The following is a 17,988-nucleotide window of genomic DNA, read 5'->3' on the forward strand; positions in this document are numbered from 1 at the left end:
ACATCGGCTGGCAAGTATCTTCCTGCAATAGGGATTTTGAAGCAATATTTGCATTGCATTGCTCGCACTATTTACATAGCAGCTGCAGAAGGATTGATTATTTGCCTAAGGAAAGGGTTCGAGAGTAAATCCTGGCTCTGCTTTGCTGATTAGAAGCAACATGTGGTTTCGTCTTGTCACGATGAAACTTCACTGTTGCAAGTGTGGTTTTGCAACAAGTGTGTATTATTCAATATACTCCGTTGGCAATATGATACAGAGTGTATTGAATTTCTGAAGGTATTTATTATCATTATTTTTTATGAAAGCTATTGAGGTGAACTATAGTTTTAATTAAGTAAATAATTAATTTATTTTATAACCCTCAAGATAAATTTTCCAAAACTATTTGTTTCTTCCCATCATAATAACAGATATGTGTACATATATCAATCTTCAAAGTCCTCTACACCATTTCTCCCTTATTTTTGTTCTCTCTAAGTAAGCAACAACAACAACAAAATCGTACACCCGAATGACATTATTAAAATTAATGCAAAACACCCCATCTTCGCGTACCGATTCAATACCATAGGCAAACAAATGGAGCAAAACAAACTGTGCTTCACCATTGCATTACTCTCCCTACCCCCGGATTCCCAATGCAAATGCCGCAAGGGCGCACACAAACACATCAGCAAACAGTCACACAAAAACCACCAGGCGCCTCCATCGCTTGCGGTTTTCGTTGTTTTGGTCAGGGAAAAAGCGACGGAAGCAACCAAACGTGCATCCGAACGAAAGCGTGGAATCAAAACACAACCCCCAAAAACGGATGTTTCCCTGCCTGCCCATATTGGCACGTGTACTGTGTGTCGGTGTGTGCGCGCACTAGTGTTCCCCGCAAAGCAACGCCAAAATGTCAAAACATACGTACGGTGGCAGCGCAGGGTGGTAGGGGTGCTTTTGGGTGGTTTGTGTATGTGAATAGGGAACGTCAGACACGGGATGTCCTCGTGCTGAATCAAATGCCAACCCGACGGTGGCAATGGGAAAAGCCGAAAAATGGCATTTATTTATTTTCGGATTTATGTACCGATATGCGCAAACTCACCACAGCAGCAGCGCGTTGTTCGCGTAGCACAGTTTGACACATGGTCAGCTTGACAGACGAACGATGGTTTTTGGTGAATTTTGTGCTAGAAGACACACTAACACCACGGCAAGGTTCCTTTGTTGACTGATGTGTTTTGTGGGTAAGTACACTTTGGGAAAGCAAGAGAATGTATTGGTGAGCGAGGTGATATTATACCAATACACGCAAACTAAAGAAAAGCACGAAGTGAAATACAACATCGGCATTTCTGTTGGTGTTTCCATACGCTTTTTTTGGTTCCGTTGAACTACAGTCGAACGTGACACACACTACGACAGCGAGCGAAGAAGCGTGGTCGTTGTCGTGGTCGTCATCAGAACCGCTCGTTGCCTTAAAATGGAGCGCCGTCGGCAGGACGATTCTCAGTTAAGCGGTCTCTGTTCGTACGGTCGGTTCGATTGGCAGCGGAAAAAACACACCTAGTTGAACGGCTGAGTGTTAAACGGCGCGGGTTGTACCCTCGGAACACACATTCACCGAGCTGTCAAACAATTGGATTCGCGTGAACAGGAAACCGCTCTGATTCTTCAGTGCTGCCAGACTTCCGGCGATAGTTCCGAGAGGTGCTTCGGTCTCGGTCACAGGTCGGTGCCAACAGTGCTGGTTGCAAGAATACAGGGAGCGCATAAGGCAACACCAAAGTGAACCGTGACGTGGGGGTTTTCCGTGCCAGTTCCCTGCTCTTCCGTGCTCGCGTGAATGCGCACAAGGGGTGGAAAAGTTTGTTGTTTTTTTTTTTGTTTTGCTTTCGGAAGGACAATCGGTAATACGGTGTGCGACCCGAGACCCTGTGAGAGTGTGAGCGTTCGTGGAAAGTGGAACTCCTGTGACAGTGTGTGTTTTTGTGTGCTAAATGGACGTATTTTTTTTTTTGGTTTGCCTCTGCTCGTTTGTGTTGCGTGTTCGCTCCGTGTGTTATTGTTTCTTGACGCGACCGGAAAAAGGATGTAACGCGCCCCTCGCTACGTCCTCAATAGCTCAATAGCCGAATCCTGGCGTATAGGTAGCGTACCGTATGGAGGAGCTCTAAGGCAGTCTGATGGAGCCTGAACTGAAGTTGAATAATTTCCATTTAGCACAGTTGTTGTCCAAAGTGTGGCAGAAATTCCGGCACGTTCCAAATTATCGCAGGAAGAAAAGAAAAGAAAAAACGAAGACTACATTGGTCAATATTTGGGATCGACCAAAAACACACATTCACACATACACGCACACAAGAAAGCCTTCCGATAACTTTTCCACAAGACATAGTAGGCGCCAACATGAACGTCGCCAAGGGATACGGAAGTTTTTCGGGGTTTTTCCTTTACCGGTCCCCGATTTAGGTCTCGTTATTATCTCCTCTTTCTAGTTATGAGGACACTCTGCGAGTTGGATTTTCCAAGCTGGTTTTGCACTTTTCCAAACTCCCCAAACCAGCTATTGGCGCTCGTTATGTAGTGTATTTTATTGGAAACCGATAAGCATGGGACGCACTGCTGTCGCCTACCCAAGTAGACTAAAGACATTCACAAATATCAACACCATCCTGAAACAGGATGGCGGGGAAGTGGTGAAGAGAAGCGCGGCCGGGTGTTTGTCGGAAAGTTTGTCCAATTTCTTAGCACGCCACACGTCCAACTGGAACCCCCTTTGGTAAAGAACAAAGTGGAGCATAATAAATATGTGAATTTGTTTCCGCGACTGTCAGCCCCGAAGAAGTCTTCCCCGGGACCGGATGTTTTGCGGTGGACGCTAGGAGGACAAAAAAAGGGATGGTCGATCACCATGGCACGGCAACCGAAAACCCCGTCGAATGAAGAGCTAAGCTTGGAACCGTACAAGACCATCGACCGCAAAGGTGGTGGCGGTTGTGATGCGAACGAATCGTCCGACGAAGACGAAGCAATGAAACCCCCGAACAGTGTCTGAATCAAAACAAAATTCCAACAAAGAGAATCAACAACAGCAACAAAAAAAGCTGCACGCCAACACAAAACTAATGTCGTTTCCCATTTTCCTTTGCCCATGTAACGAGGTCCGAAAGGATGCCTTTGCCTAGAGAGACGGACGAATAGATTAAGGCGTCGAAAACTTGATCCTACGGACTGAGAAGAACTGAGTGTTTTTAGGCTTGGGGAGTTGCTTTTAAGTAACGGGCCCGCCACCATTTCGTCCGGGAGATAGTGGGTTCGCTCCCTGGTTCTGCCAGGAGTATGGGGTAAAACGGACGAACAGCAAGAAAAGCGTGGAAATGAAGACTGTGGCAACAACAAAAACAGAAGCAAAATGGACCCAACTGCTGGGGGAATCATTTCTTCCCTTTTGGCTTCGCAGTGGTGAATGGTTTTGCGAAGGTTTTGTTCGGAGGAGGAGGTTTGTGTAGCGCCTTGCCTTTCTTGAACACCACAGCTACAGACGTTGTCTTCAACGGACGGTTGATGATGGTGATGTTGCAGTAGCGAACGGAGAGTGAAGTGCATAAGAGTATAACCGCCCATAGCCATGTTACAATCGATGGACCATCCTTTCGAATTCCGCTCTCTCCTATTTTGCCAGCATTAAAAGTGTCGCCACCAGCCCAAACTAACGACGGCAGTGGCAGTAAAAACAAGCCACTCAACCACACCATTCGCATACCGTCGGTCCAAAAACGCTGGGACACTCTTTCAGCCGGGCACTAAAAGTGTCGCTCGGTAGAGTCGCTTCCCTGCTTTCCTGATAAAATATGAACCATTTGAATCGCTTTTCGGCTTCAATCCAAGCTCAACAGTGGTTGTTTTTAATGTGAACTATAAAGAAAAAAAACATTGTCTGGACAATGACATCCCCCGAAAGAAGATGTACGGCGATAACAAGCACAAGATTCGGTCTGCTTACATTTTATTCCGACGGATTGTCGCAAAACTTAACGTAAAACAAAAAACAAACACTTTAATTATCTTTTTTCCCCCTTACGCTGGTGTTACTAGAAAGCACCGCTGAACAATCAAATTTGACGTTCATGTTTTGCTACCATTTTGACAGATTAAAGTTGACAGAAAGTGTACAGTAGAGAAGTCATCTTCTAAGTAATTAAAAGCACCTTCACCTTTATGAGAGAGGTCCAATCGATTATTCTAGACCCTTTGGAACGAACAGACCATACACACCCAACCTTGTGCTTGTTCTGCAAAGAGCAAGGTTAAGATGACTTCAGAACCATGCCAAGCTAAAAAGTGATGAGGATTGCCATCCAACCTCGAACGAGTGTAATTGTGAACGAGAAAAGAAGCAGAAGTGGAAAGAAAAAAATCCATCCATCGAGTTTTCCACTTGCCGCCGTGCCAGCAGCAGCAACCGAGAGGGATTCGTGGAAGTCAGTGTTCAACATCTAGCATCTGCCAGAGACACAGAGTGCGCAAACACCGGGACGGTAAGTGCCTATTAGTTAATTAGAACACCCGAAAAAAAAGAAAAAGCACCAGAAATCCTTACCCGAACAACAAGCTGCCAAACCAGAGCCATGGCTCGGTGGATCTGTTACGCTCTCGTGGATGTGACGGCTCTGGTCGAGAACTGTCAAGCACCCGTAAGCAGCATCTTCAAAACTTCCCTTGCAAGACACCACCCCGCACCGGTGTCGGGCCGGGAGTCTACGATTGGGTGCGCCTGCAGCCGACGGTTTCTCTGCAGTATCGCACCGAAATTAACTTCATGCGTGATTGGCTTCGGGGAATTTCAAGAACGCTCATGTCGCGGACAGTTAGAACGATGCACGGTTGCTATTGTAAAAAGGATCCATTTTGGCAGCAGCTCGACCAAACCACTTTTCCTTCGTCGTTTACTATTTCTTCACGTTCATTCTGTACGGTCAGGTTTCAAATTTTCCAAATCTTCATAGTGGCTAATTCGTGGCGAAGGAAACAGACAAAATTACCTGTTGAACAATGGACGCAGCATGGTGCGAATCGGCAGAGGACGTGTGTGCTCTACCTTTAGGTATATTGGATTTTGGAGAAACAAATGTAGGTGTTTGGGGAGTTCGTGTTGCGATTAGAAATAAGCAATTGAAACATGATTGCACGGTAGCCACATTTCAAGACGCATATTGGCTGGAATGGAAGAAAATTTACACATTAACGAGGATAAGTATTAATTATTTAAACGTTTCCTAAATGAAACACTTCACAAAAATATCAGTTTAAGAACTGTTAGCTCATGTTTAGTTAAGAAAAGCCAAAAACCTACTAATTGCATACATTTTGGCGTTTTGTCTCATAGTTAAAAAAATTCCTTGATAAATTACTTTGAAATGCAATGCCAATTGGCAAATTTTATAGCTAAAGCAGTCTAATTCTATACTTCGATAATGTCGAAACCCTTTCAGCAAGTTACCAAAACTCTTTTGCTAAAGAAAAACAACAAAATTAATGATTTTAGGAATTTGTTAACATCTTAGCTCTAAATGTTAACATCATTGCATACCTTAAGGCGTATATAAGAAGTTTTATTCATGACACACGTGACAGAAATTACAAGAGTAGTTTAAACTCTGCTGTGAAATGTTTGCAGTACATAACACTGTGATGCCATTTCTATTATGCACATCAACTGGTAGCTCAACAATGTGAGATGAAACCGTCTTTTCAAACCAGTCAGCTGTTATGTGCAACAATTAGATAGAGATATGCATACGCAACCGCCATCACAATCCTGCCATCTTTGCATCGCATCACGAGCATTTGACAGCTCAGCAAAAATTGTTATTTTAACCTATCACAACTGCTGTTCGTGCTGTTGCATTCTTAGTTGCATCTGCACCTTAAATAACAGCTCACCGAACCGGAACAAGCAAAACCTGATCGACCGACACCGAGTGCAGCAGCACCAGTAGTCCCGACAGTCCCGGCCGTAACCGTACCGGAAATCAAAGCAACGAACCGAACAAGGCTGACCATGCCGCCGAAGCGTTGCATTCCTATGCAAATGATTAAATCAACATTTCACAGTGAATTATACAACCGGAGAGAAATTATGGTTCCCGGTGGGGAAGTTTTATTTCATATGCTCCATCACATCACCACTCCCGGTAGACCCGCTTTCCGTCTCTTACTGGTGTTGAATCTGGTAAGTTGCGAAGGTACCTGAGCCGTAGAACGTTCGTTCAGGATTGGCATAAATCTTGTCCGGTAGACTTATTTAGTGGGCGGCAGGCGAACCGTGAATCTTTCCCATCTTCCTGTGTGCAGCGTTTGTATGGGGGCTGGAGACAACAAAGGGGCAAGACTGGTACATTCCCGGTCGGCAAAAGGGTGGACCGCACGGATTCGAGCTGCTTAACAGTGATTATGCTGTGAGGTTTAACTTTCTGTTGAGTTGCTGTTAATGGAACTGGCAGTGGTACGATGGTAGCCATCGTACCGGATCGGGGGTTTTAGAAAGATAAAAGACAACCTCGAATAGAAATCAAATGGCCATGTGCACCGTCCACAGTGTGATGTTCAGTTCGATTCCACCAATAAAACTACCCAGCCATTTCGATTGATTAGTGTGATCCTTTTCAAGGACTATTCTCGTTAGCTAGTTCCTCTCGCACTGTGTAGCCGGGATTTCAAGGTTGGTTTACTCGATCAATGTGACCGTGGAAAAGGGTGGCAAGGAGTGTAGACAGTATGGTAACCTTTAAAAAAAACTGCATTTCCATCAACGGGCACATTTTGTCCAGTTGTGATACCGGTTCACGGTGAACCGGTCCAAGGTACAGCTCGACAGTTTGAGCTTCGATGGCCATTCAATCGTTGCAAAGCGCGAGCTACATTATGCAGATTACTTTTATGCATTCTGCATCGGGCATTCGCTCGTCCATCGAATGGGTCCAGTGCATGTTTTATTCAACACCGAGCCTTGACCACGGACGCGCATACGATGAATGGTTTTTCGGAAGGAAATCGGTTGGAAACGAGCAGGACAATGATGGAAGCTTTCACTCTCCCTCACAGAAGGGAAACACACAATCTTTCATCCTGAAATCCTGCAACTGGTTGGCAACGTTGCCTATTATACATCGCTGATGACCGTGGGTTTTGCAGTGGTTAGTTAACTATTTCCGATTGGAAAACGAGATCCCACCAGACGCGGCCTCCATTGGTTCTATCTAGGTCATGTTCATTAACACCGTCTCCCACCCCCGTCAACGGCATTCAAAATCGGTTCCTTTACCCCGTGGCGTACCATTCTATCGTGTTGTCCGTGTAATATACATACCATTTCCCCGAGTAGCGGGAATGCCACATGCATAACCCATATGCGAGATCGCAGTGTCGATAATGATTGCTTTTAGCTGGCAGGCGATACTGTCGGCAGCTTATTGACAGTGCAATCGGGGTACGCGGTTCGCTGATAAATTATTACAGCCAGTGCGACTGACACATTTCACAAGTGCCTTAATCCACTGGCTCACACATTAGCTGAGCCGTATCCACGATGAATGGATTGCCAGAGATGCCGTGCTGCGACATGTATCGAAAGGCAAATTTATCGCTCCATCGGGCGCAATCAGTTGTAAGTTGTTGTAATACTTACATTTCCAGCAAAGGGGTATTAACTTTTTCTCTATCATTTTTCATTACGGCGTGTACATAGTTGCAGTAATTATTCATTATTCAAATGTGCGGGTGAAATTATGTACCAAAAATTGATTAATCTGAATTATTTATTATCGCGATGGTATAAGTTTGAACTGCTATAGCCTGTTAGTATGTAATGCTGAATAGTTTTGCGCCTAAAGATATGCAATACACTTTTTTAAACGTTATTCTCAGTGATCGATAATTTGGTCAAAAGCAATGCCTATAATGGGGTTTATCATAATTTAAGCTAGTAAACTAAAATTCTAACCGAAGTTCTAACTACTAGAAAAACAATCTAATCTGAACAAAACACCGCCTAAATTTAACTGTCTATTTGTATAGAAATCCAATAGCAATTAAGCCACCTAACGTATAAAAAACATCAAAACTAATGATGATCGAACTCACTAACTCTAATTGGAAGATAAAAAATGTCACTTAAAAATAGTAACTGTATAAATACGTCAGGCGACGAAGTATGCGGCTTGTTAAATATTCCCTACCCTGCAAAATGCATGACTTTAGGCGTTTTGCTCTGTAAGTAACGGTTTGATGGTTCGTTGGAAACACGGTGTTCAGGAGCATAAAAATAGAATATTATGTCCTATTTTTGTTACACTAAAGTGTACGAAGGTTGTCAATAAGTTTCCATTTATTTCGTTTCAATTCCCGGTATAGCGGCCAGGTTTTTCCTAACAATTTAAGCTTTCATGAAATGCCATCTTGTGTCGTGCGTAACAACGATTTAAGCCATTTCTCAGATTTAAAATAAATTTTGAATCATTTAATGCAGCATGAAAACGTAAAGCAAACATAAAAGTCCACTAAAGGACTGAACAGTCCTTTCGCCGTTCTACGATGATGGATATTCAACATTATAAATTTAACATTATTAAAGTTTTCCCCCACTAAAGCACCATGGCGCTTCGTCGAAAACAATCACTTCAAGGAACGCAACAGGCGTCAAAAGGCTGTCGCTGGTATGCCGCGGAAATTCTTATCATTTCCTTTTGCTTTAGTTTTACCCTACCACTGCAGTCAGCACCACCCGCCGCCATTTGTCTCACTTCCCGAAAGTACTAGTGCAAGAATCATCTTCAACAGGCCTCGTTTCTAGTTCAGCCTTCACGTAGGAACGAACTCCGTCCAATAACAGCAACCCAAAAAAAAACCCGGGCCGACAAAAGTAGTTCATTAAACAAACCCACGGTGTAAAGTTACGACGAATGTCAACTTTGTCCAACGGGGGAGTGGGGGAGGCCTTTTTGGAATAGTTTTCCCCGGGTTTTGGTTCGAGTTCGTTCCCCCGTTTTGCGCAACACCAGCTTCCGTAGTGCCATCCTAACTGACGCAATCCACCCCAATAAAGGTTTTGTGGTTTCCGGGGCAGCAAGGGGTATTTTTACCGGTACGAGCAAGTCTAGAGAAAGTAGAAGTTGCACTTTAAAATTTAATAAACTCACCCAAATCGGCCATCCCGACTGACGACCCGCCCCCAAGGGGGCGGGAGCCGGACAAAGATAATCGTGTCGAAACGGGGGTGTCGTTCTTCTTACACACAGTTCGAGGTTCGCATGCACGGTTCTCGCCCGTGTACTGTGTGTGACATTTCGCACGAAAACTTCTCCCTGCACTCGGCAGCATCAGCACCACAGACAGTGTGCTGTCTAGCGTGGCGATACGTTAGCAAAGAACCTGAATGTACCGTCTCGGTGGTATACACGCTCGGGGCGAACTCGCCTACGATCGACGTTTTGTTTTCCGAGCTGAATTTGTTTAATATAATTACAAAAGTTTATCATTTATCGCATCTTTATCTGATGAAATTCAAATTCCAAAAGCATGCAGTTGTTGTACCGCCTGCTACAGGCGGTTGTTGGGTACCGCGCAAAGCGTCCAGACTGCTAACTTTCCGCTCCGAACATGTTCGATGATGCACGGAAACCGGCACGGAAAGGACATCACTTCATCTAGAGATGAAGATAATGACGACCTCAGAGTCCGGGGGTACGATTGGTACCTACGCCACAGCACAATGGAGGCGCCTGGTGGCGCGTTGGTGAGCGAGTTAATTTGCGCAAGATAGTGTGAGTGTGAGTGTCTTCTCATGAATATAAAAACCCTCTCTCCCGCTCTCCGTCCTTCTATTCGCAAACCCCCTCTTCCCCTTGCATTCCACTTTTGGTGCACTCAAACGAGTATCGAGCGACAATACTGGCTAATGCGGGACAGACGGAACAAAAACAGGATTGGAAAATCCTACCCACACTTTGCACAGACATTGGGCGCTTTCGCTAAAGTTCAGTTTGGAAGTTCATCGGAAAAGTTGGCCCGTCACAAAATGCAGAAATCCATAAAAATGAACGGAGAGCGTTAGTGGAGAAAATAAAACGTGATATCTCCACCCTAAGCAGACCACCCCAGGAAGCCCACCACCGTCCTCGGTTTTTGGCGTGATCGGTCCCAACAGACAGAGCGCCATCTAATGTCAGGCGGTGCTGAACTTCGGGGCAGAATTTTTGACAACGATGATAAAACTCCGCTCGAACAAGTTTCCCAGCGGCGGCGAATGAATCAGTACGCTTCACTCCTGCCGAGTGAGCAGAGGGGATGTTCAGACGGTACCTCGACGGTAGTGACACTTGTATAACGATGTTTCGAAACCGTTTGGCAAAAAGAGAGAGAGAGGAACCCCAGTACCCGGTCGGGGCAGAAGGGTATAAGTGTACATTTTAACAATCCATAGTGATCCCGCGGCTAGAAAACTAGATCTAGAAGTTTTCCAAAAGCATCAAAAATCGCCTAACGAGTTTGCTCCGCACGGGAAGGAAGGACGGAAAGCTGATGGGGCGCTTAGAGGGAAAGCACCAAAAGAAGGAGAGAGAGGAAAAAAAAGGGCAAACGTAATAGGGCGAAAAGGTATAAAGAGCAAATTGAGGGTTAAAAAAAAGGGCAAACGATTTGCCGAACTTGCTCCAATACGTCAGTCAGGATAGGTTCGGTATGGTACGGCACCATTTTAAGGAGGTATCATCAGGAACCCGGCACCGAAAGCTCCTCATCTATACCGAAAGCAGCATTTTGTCCCGCACATTTTCTATGGCGTGTGTTTTTTTTCTTCCCCCGAGACGCGACGGTGAGACGGTGAGAAATCTTTCCGTAACTCGTGCCTCTTTTTTAATTGATGAGTTTACTTTTCCAACACTTTCGACCCGGCTCTCCACGGCCACCCTTCCGTCCGTTCCCCAGTAGAAGTATGTTTAGGGTTTGTGCCATGTTGCTAAACTTGCCGTGTGCAAAAGTTTAGCCTTATTTTGTTGTTCTTTCACGTCTCGCGATTTGAATGCAAGGCCAGATTGTTGACACATCATTTAAAGTTCTTCGCTTAACCTGTTTTCTTGTTGTTTTTTGGGAACGGAAATACAACAACAACAAAAACGATTCCCGGGGTGAGTTCTTTCCCGCGGGCCTTTATGTATAATAGGGGACCCTCTCATATAGAGGGCTCGATAGGTTTGAACAGAAAAAAAATCATCTATTTCACCGTGCCACAGATGATGTGAAACTGTGGAAAAGTAAAATGCTTTATACTTAAGCATGCCGCTTGAAAAGACTTCTTTCAATGTAATTCTTACCGTAAAGTTTAATTTTTTGTCAGCTGTCAAAATTTGACGTAAAACTTGACAGTTATTGCATGTCAGAAGTTCTAAGTTTCAATGTTTTTTTTTGTCCGTTCAATCTTTTATTTTCTTCAATTCTTGATAATTTTGTTTTTGGTTTTCATAATTTTTGTACTGTACCGCCATCCATATGTAATATATTCTTAACTTCCTGTACCTTTTTAGATGGGATATGAGATAGAATGGAGCCGAGTTTTGCAAAAAAACATACTTTTTTTGTTACTCATTCTCATCACGATTGTAATGAGATTTTAATGAGCCGCTTCAACATTAAAAGTCTCACGCCGTTCCATCATGCTCATCCGAACCGACCACCATCGCTGCTTGCAAGCTATTTATCGAATGCTAAGCAAAATTTTACATTAATTTCCTACCGCTGTAAATTAATTTGCTATTTTCAATTTTAAACCATCAATCGACCGGTGGATGAAGAAGCCGTGGGTCCAGCGTAGGATGAGCCGTGGGTCTTTACGCCGCGCTTATCATGCTCATCATAATTTTAATTTAATCTAGCACCGCTGCGAGGATGCGCACCTACGAGACGTCCACAATCTTGCTGCACTTTACCCACCATCGAGAACGACCGTGGCAACCGAAAACCCACGGTCGAGAAATGATTTATTTTTGCGACGAAATTTAATAAAACTTTTCCACACCCGGGTCACAAATCGTCGGAAGACACACGACCCGTGTCTTCAGGGGCGGGCCCCATCGGGGTGAGGCTAGCACGAAAGATCTCTCTCTCTCTCTCTCTCTTTCTTTCCCTCTCTCTCTTTCTTTCTCTCTCTGCTAGAACTTCTCAGCAGGCCCGCCAAAAAACCGAGGGTAACCCAACGGGAAGAACCGCAGAATGCTTTTAGCACACGGGAGATAGAAAAGCGCGTCCAAAGGCAAACGAATGAAAATGAATGCAAACGCGTTATCTTTAAGTTTCACTTTTACGCTACAGGGGTGTTCTACACTTTTCTCTCCCGGATTCTGCGTCCCATTCGGTGGTCCCACGCTTTCCCACAAGCCTTGCGTAAGGAAGCGCGGTTTCACCCGAGTGCGCCCTATTTTGCCACTTATGCCTTATGCCCACTTGTCCGCTGCACCAACACTAGCAAACCCACCAACTTCCGGGCGGGTGGAACATATTGATGAGGAAGTAAATTAAATTTATTGATAAACTTTTGCCACTTTCCACCGTTGTGAATCGTGGCCGGTGGGGCGGGATGCAGGGAGCGGGACGCACGGCGCAGGATAAGTTTCATTTCCGTACCGCGTACACATCCGGGCTTGTGAGGTACCGCGAGTGAGGTACCGCTCGAAGGAGGAAATATAAAAATACCAACTCCCCTTCTCCAAAAAGCCTGTGGTTTATCCTCCTGCAGGATAAATCGTGTTTCTGGCGGGTGGCTTACAACAACGTGAGCATGCCGTACGGTTGTGGGTTTCGGTTCGGGGGTTTCTTTTTTCAATATTAATTTTCTAATTTTCCACCCAAAAAAGAAAAAGAAGAAGCAGAAAAAAAACACGATTCGCTCCTCCGATTCGGAGCAGGAACCGTGCGAGAGTGATAAGTTTTAAGCGCCTAATTTGTTAAGGTCTGCTACATTTTATTGGATCAAGCGAAGGGTGCGAAATTGGGTATACAAGCTATTTTACCATCATTATGGTACTTGTGGCCAATAGATTGAGTTTTTGCGTTCGGTAAGATTGTAAGTTATGAAATCTTTTGCACTGTGAGGAGTAATCCGATAGAGGATCGTTGTTCTTTTGTGAAGAAGCTTATCGAGGAAAAAAGACATTTTCTCTTTGGTCGTTTTCTCTTTGAGGAAGAGTTGTTTTAGAAAGGAATAAATAACAATAAGAAACATATTTTGTAGTACAAGCAAAAACAAACTAAGTGTTTTGAATTTTGATTTAGGTTTTAAAGCATTGAAATTAAGTTAACCTACCAAATATGCTAAAGTGAGTGGAACTAACGCCCGCAGTTATGCAATACCAATGCAAAAAGTGCTTCGAATTGAATATTTGGACATAAATATGGAATAATTCATATTAAAAATATAAATTGTATCTAATAGTGGAGTATTTTATGGCTTAAGTAAGAAAGCAAATTATTTAATTACCAAGAAAAATTTGTTTCTAGAATTTTACCTTATCAGGTAACGTTATCAAACAAATAAAAAAAATGATTTCATTTATCATGTTTCGAGGAAGTGATTGAACCTTTCTATTATTCAAACAATCTTCTTCTTCTTAGCTTAAGGACCTCTAAGGACACGCCAGCCAATTCTGACTTACTAGACTAATTTTTAGCACGTAGTCGTACAGTAAGTTCTTGCTACGGGAGGACGTCCCGGATGGGATTTTAAATGCATTTTTTCATGAATGCAATATCAAAAATTTACCAATAACATCGCACCCAAATCGTAACGCCAGCAGTAACCTACCCACTATCAGCGTTACGTAACGGTAGAAGGATCCCAAACCGTCAAACAAGACTTAATTTTAACACGTAAACGAATAATCTGCCTTGATGGGATTTGGTATCGGGTCAGCCGTGTTCAAGATCAGTTCAGTCATCGCCTTCACACCCACTGGACAGACGCTTGGCATTATTATAACTAGTTATGCACCTTTATATCTAAGCTTAATCCATGATCTGTTACTGTTCCTTCGTATACTACCTGCACCAAGTCATTCACAATACCAAAAACAAAGTTCCAATTAATAGAAAATTGTGAAATGCTTTCACCACTTCCTAGCTTAACCACCTTCAACACAGCATTCAATGAGAAGAATGCGTCGGATAGCGTATCGTTTGCGCCACATAACCAGTGCAGGAACTATTCGTAGTAATCCAACCGGCAGTAATAACGTACCTCGCTACCTACATACGGTTGTAGTAAGGTGGTGACGAAGGATAAAGCAGCGCTCAAGTATCTTCCTGATGTGTGCAACCACTGCAGAGTGAAAAACCAGCTCACCGAGGTACACAACATCCTTAAACCCAGCAGGAAACCGGAGGAAAGTACTTACTCTCTGCATAATGGATGCAGAGCATTCTTCGTTTTTCGGGGTCGCTCGTTTTACTCGCTCTTTTTTCTGTTATTACTTTTTTGTGCTTTTCCATCCTTTTACCTTTAAGTGGATGTCATAGGAAGGAGAGAGAGAGAGAGGCCGAAAAAAGAGGAAGGAAATAGTGTACAAGTTCATGGCACGGAAGCGAATGGGGGAGAGTTGTCTACATTTACAAAAATGTACCACCTTCGAGAGTAACACTGCATGGCAGCTGGTGGGATTTAGCTGCTGCATCGTTGCACAAAGCGTCTTTTAAAAGGTGCGGTCTTATCCTTCCCTCAGCCGGTGATTCTCCACGTGCTGCAAAAAAAAAACACGTGTGTGCCTGCATTGCTTCTTGGCGTTGCTTTTGATTTGTGTCATGCTGTGCTTCCCAAATAGCTCGTACCGTCCCCCCCCCCCCCCCCCCCGGGTTCACCATCATAAACGTCCGTTTGGTTGTCTCAGTGTTTGGCAGTGACAACTCGTTCGTGCTCATCACAAGTGCCACAAGGCTGCCGTTAAGTGTGGGAGACTATATTTACAAACTCCCGTTGTCACACGAAACATCACACGTGCGAGTTTGAGTGGCGCTGGGGGGTTTGGGGGTTGTATCACATTACGCTCCGGTAGCTTCACAACATACTGCTCCCCATCCCACCCCACACCCCCCGCATCGTATGAAGCATTATGAGTTGGCCGGTCCCGGTTGGGATTGGATTTTTATTTTCATTCTTATTTCTCGCGTCCCTTAGGTGGTCGGTAGTGATGATACACCGGAGCTGGCGCGGTGTAAAGGTCATTCGAGCGAGTTGTCGAAACAGCGAGGGAGAACCTAACGGTTCCATCTCCCAGGTGGTGGTACACCATGCTGATAATAAATTGTTTCAACTTCTACCGCACAGTCATCGTGTTGACTTTTGCGAAATGAATAATGGAAGGTGAAAAACAATCTAAAGAATCGTACAAATATACTAAAGAAATAAGATAAAATTTTTAAACACCTCGATTGTTAATGATAGATGCACTATTTACTGGATTTAAAAAGATTGTTATTGCTTGTTTAAAAACATGGTCGTGTTTTGCTTGTCTTTTGTAAAACATTTTGCATAACTTTAGGCGCTTCGCATTGCCTTTTCCTTACTTTTTTTTTGTGTATGTTTTTGATTGATGTCATAAACTGATAAGACACTTCAAACTACTAGCTAAGCTGATCATCTCATATGAATGTCATCTGTCGAACCAAAGGATCTGCGTCTTGGCAAGATTGAGACCAGACCAGACCTGAAATTATGAAAATTATATAAAAAAAACCAAACATACGGGTGACTGCACTGAAACATGTGCATGTTCGAACACTCGTTTAGTAGATAAGGGTGCAAAAGACTAAAAAATGTACTTTTAAAATTTTCAATATTGCTATCAAAATTCAAGAAAATACTAATTACATAATAATAGGCGTATCTATCAAAAATTAAAAAAACATAAAAGTTATCTATCCGAGAAAATTAGAATTTTTTTAAAGTGTATTTTGTTATTTTTTAAAACGTAATATTCATGCAATTTTAAACAGCAGTCGATTAAATGTTATGTAAATGTACACAATTTTTACAAGTACCAAAAAACCATTTCAAATTGAATACATCAGTTACAATGGTGCTTTCATATAACTAAAAAATGTTATATTTTCCCAGCAACACGTACGGCGCTGTCCTGCAGCGTATTATTCGCAAATAAAAACCCTTTTACATACTTCGTTATTTCGCTAAAACACTCAAAGCTCGTAAGGGTAGTAACTCTAAATTTGGGTCCATTTTGAAATTCACCTACTCGGCATCTATTGTACCCTTAGTTTCTTTTTTGTCTTTCAACCAATCATGTTCTCACTGCGACCCAGTTAACGCTATATTACTCTTTTCAACAATAACAAAAAAAAAGGAATTCATCCCCAAGCCAAATTGTAGCGGTCCGCAGATAAGTAAATTTTCCATCCTCGCCCACGCACGACACAGTACGAATAACGCAGCAGCATGGGTCACGCACCGTTTGACGTACGCATTCGATTGTCAGGTCGATTACTGTCGATTAGCTACTGGTGTGCTGTGACAGTTTTGGCCGAAACATCTGCTCCTGGTGGTGTGGTTTTCCGTGGTTTATTCCATCCATTTCACTCCTTCCTACCTTCTTCTTTTATGTGAATTATTACCACTGCAACTATACCAAAGTGAGTTCGCGCGTTTTTTTTCCTGTTTCGATTTTATGCTGTGGGACTAAATAATCGTAACCAAAACAAAAAAAAATACATATGCCATCTTTTTTAGAAAAGCTTGTGCAAGTGTAGTGACACAACAGGCACAACCTGAAATACGTCCCATACGATAGACACACACACATGCACACAAGCAAATGGAGAAGCGACCTCAGTTCAATTTCGACTAACAAGCGGTGTATTTATTTCCACAATAAATGGCATCCACACGCCGGCAGGCCACATCAACTTTTGCTGCTGCTCTAATTAAAGTGAGCCTTTCAGCCGGTTTTGCAGAAGAGGTTGATAATTGGAAAGAACCTCGCTATTCAGCAACCGAACGAACGACGCTTCAGTTGCGCTGCAAATGGCTTCCAATAAACAACAATAGAGAGCATCATCGATACGGTACGATGTTCGATGTTACCCCCTGGTATGTTTTCGGTGCGTGTATGTAAGAGAGCATAGAGGTGAAATAGTTTCTCAACCATCAGCCTGAAATAGTTCGTTTCCCGGTTTTGGAATCCCGTCCCGTTTCACCGACGATGCTCCAATGGCTTCGATGGCTCGATCTGGATAAGGAAACAAGCCAACAAGCCAAAGTTATGTGATGCCATTAAATTGCGATCCTTGTGCGAACCGGTCGCTTCAACGGCCACACGTATCGGAAGGATTCAATCAGTAGAAAACAACCAACTCACACAACAAAACACCCCGACCCGGTGTGTGTGTGCGGAGGATAAAGGATCAATAAGCCGCGTGCATATGTAGCCAGCGTCCAACCCGTGGCAAAACAATTTAAATCTCAATCTCCACGGTGAAAAATTGAGGGCCAACGCTACTTGCTACTCGAGGTCAAGTGAGAATGCTGGCTGCACATTGTCGCCAGTAGCTGGTTTGCAGTTGCAACTGCGGGACCAAAGCCGTACTTGTACGTTCGATAAAAGAGGCAACGAGTTTTCTGCTCCCATCTTCTTCGACTGCGTGCTGCGTTTTCATTTCAGTAGTTCAAGCACGGACGCCGGTTTAACGTTATTGACACGAATCGAGTTAGGTTAAACACGAATTATCACTTCCTTCACGGGATGTGCGCGCCACTCGGTGAAAGAACTACAGACAAACAACCCGACAAGCACCGGTTCTCTCCGCTCCCAGGTTGGTCCGATAGTTATAGTCCCATTCGGGCCATAGCATCATTATCACCGTAACAACGTCGTTTCGATGCTCCAGTATCGACCAGAGCAATAATTTAATTTGAGCAAGTATACACTCCGGTATGTGCTCCGG

At 43.7% G+C, this 17,988-nt stretch overlaps 1 protein-coding gene across 4 annotated transcripts in view; it reads left to right on the forward strand.

Annotated features, from left to right (window-relative positions):
- Positions 1-1,465: 1,465 nt before the first annotated feature.
- The window catches only part of LOC125764047 (uncharacterized), a 73,454-nt gene continuing 56,931 nt past the window's right edge, over positions 1,466-17,988 (forward strand). The window contains exons 1-2 of one of the 4 annotated variants that reach the window (XM_049427865.1): positions 1,466-2,138; positions 4,087-4,529. The gene's annotated coding sequence lies outside the window, so the exon portion shown is untranslated. The remainder of the gene's footprint in view (positions 2,139-4,086; positions 4,530-17,988) is intronic. The other 3 variants (XM_049427868.1, XM_049427867.1, XM_049427866.1) reach the window with 3 other exon arrangements.

The sequence above is a fragment of the Anopheles funestus genome, chromosome 2RL (assembly GCF_943734845.2).
Source record: "Anopheles funestus chromosome 2RL, idAnoFuneDA-416_04, whole genome shotgun sequence".
NCBI classification, from domain to species: Eukaryota; Metazoa; Arthropoda; class Insecta; order Diptera; family Culicidae; genus Anopheles; species Anopheles funestus.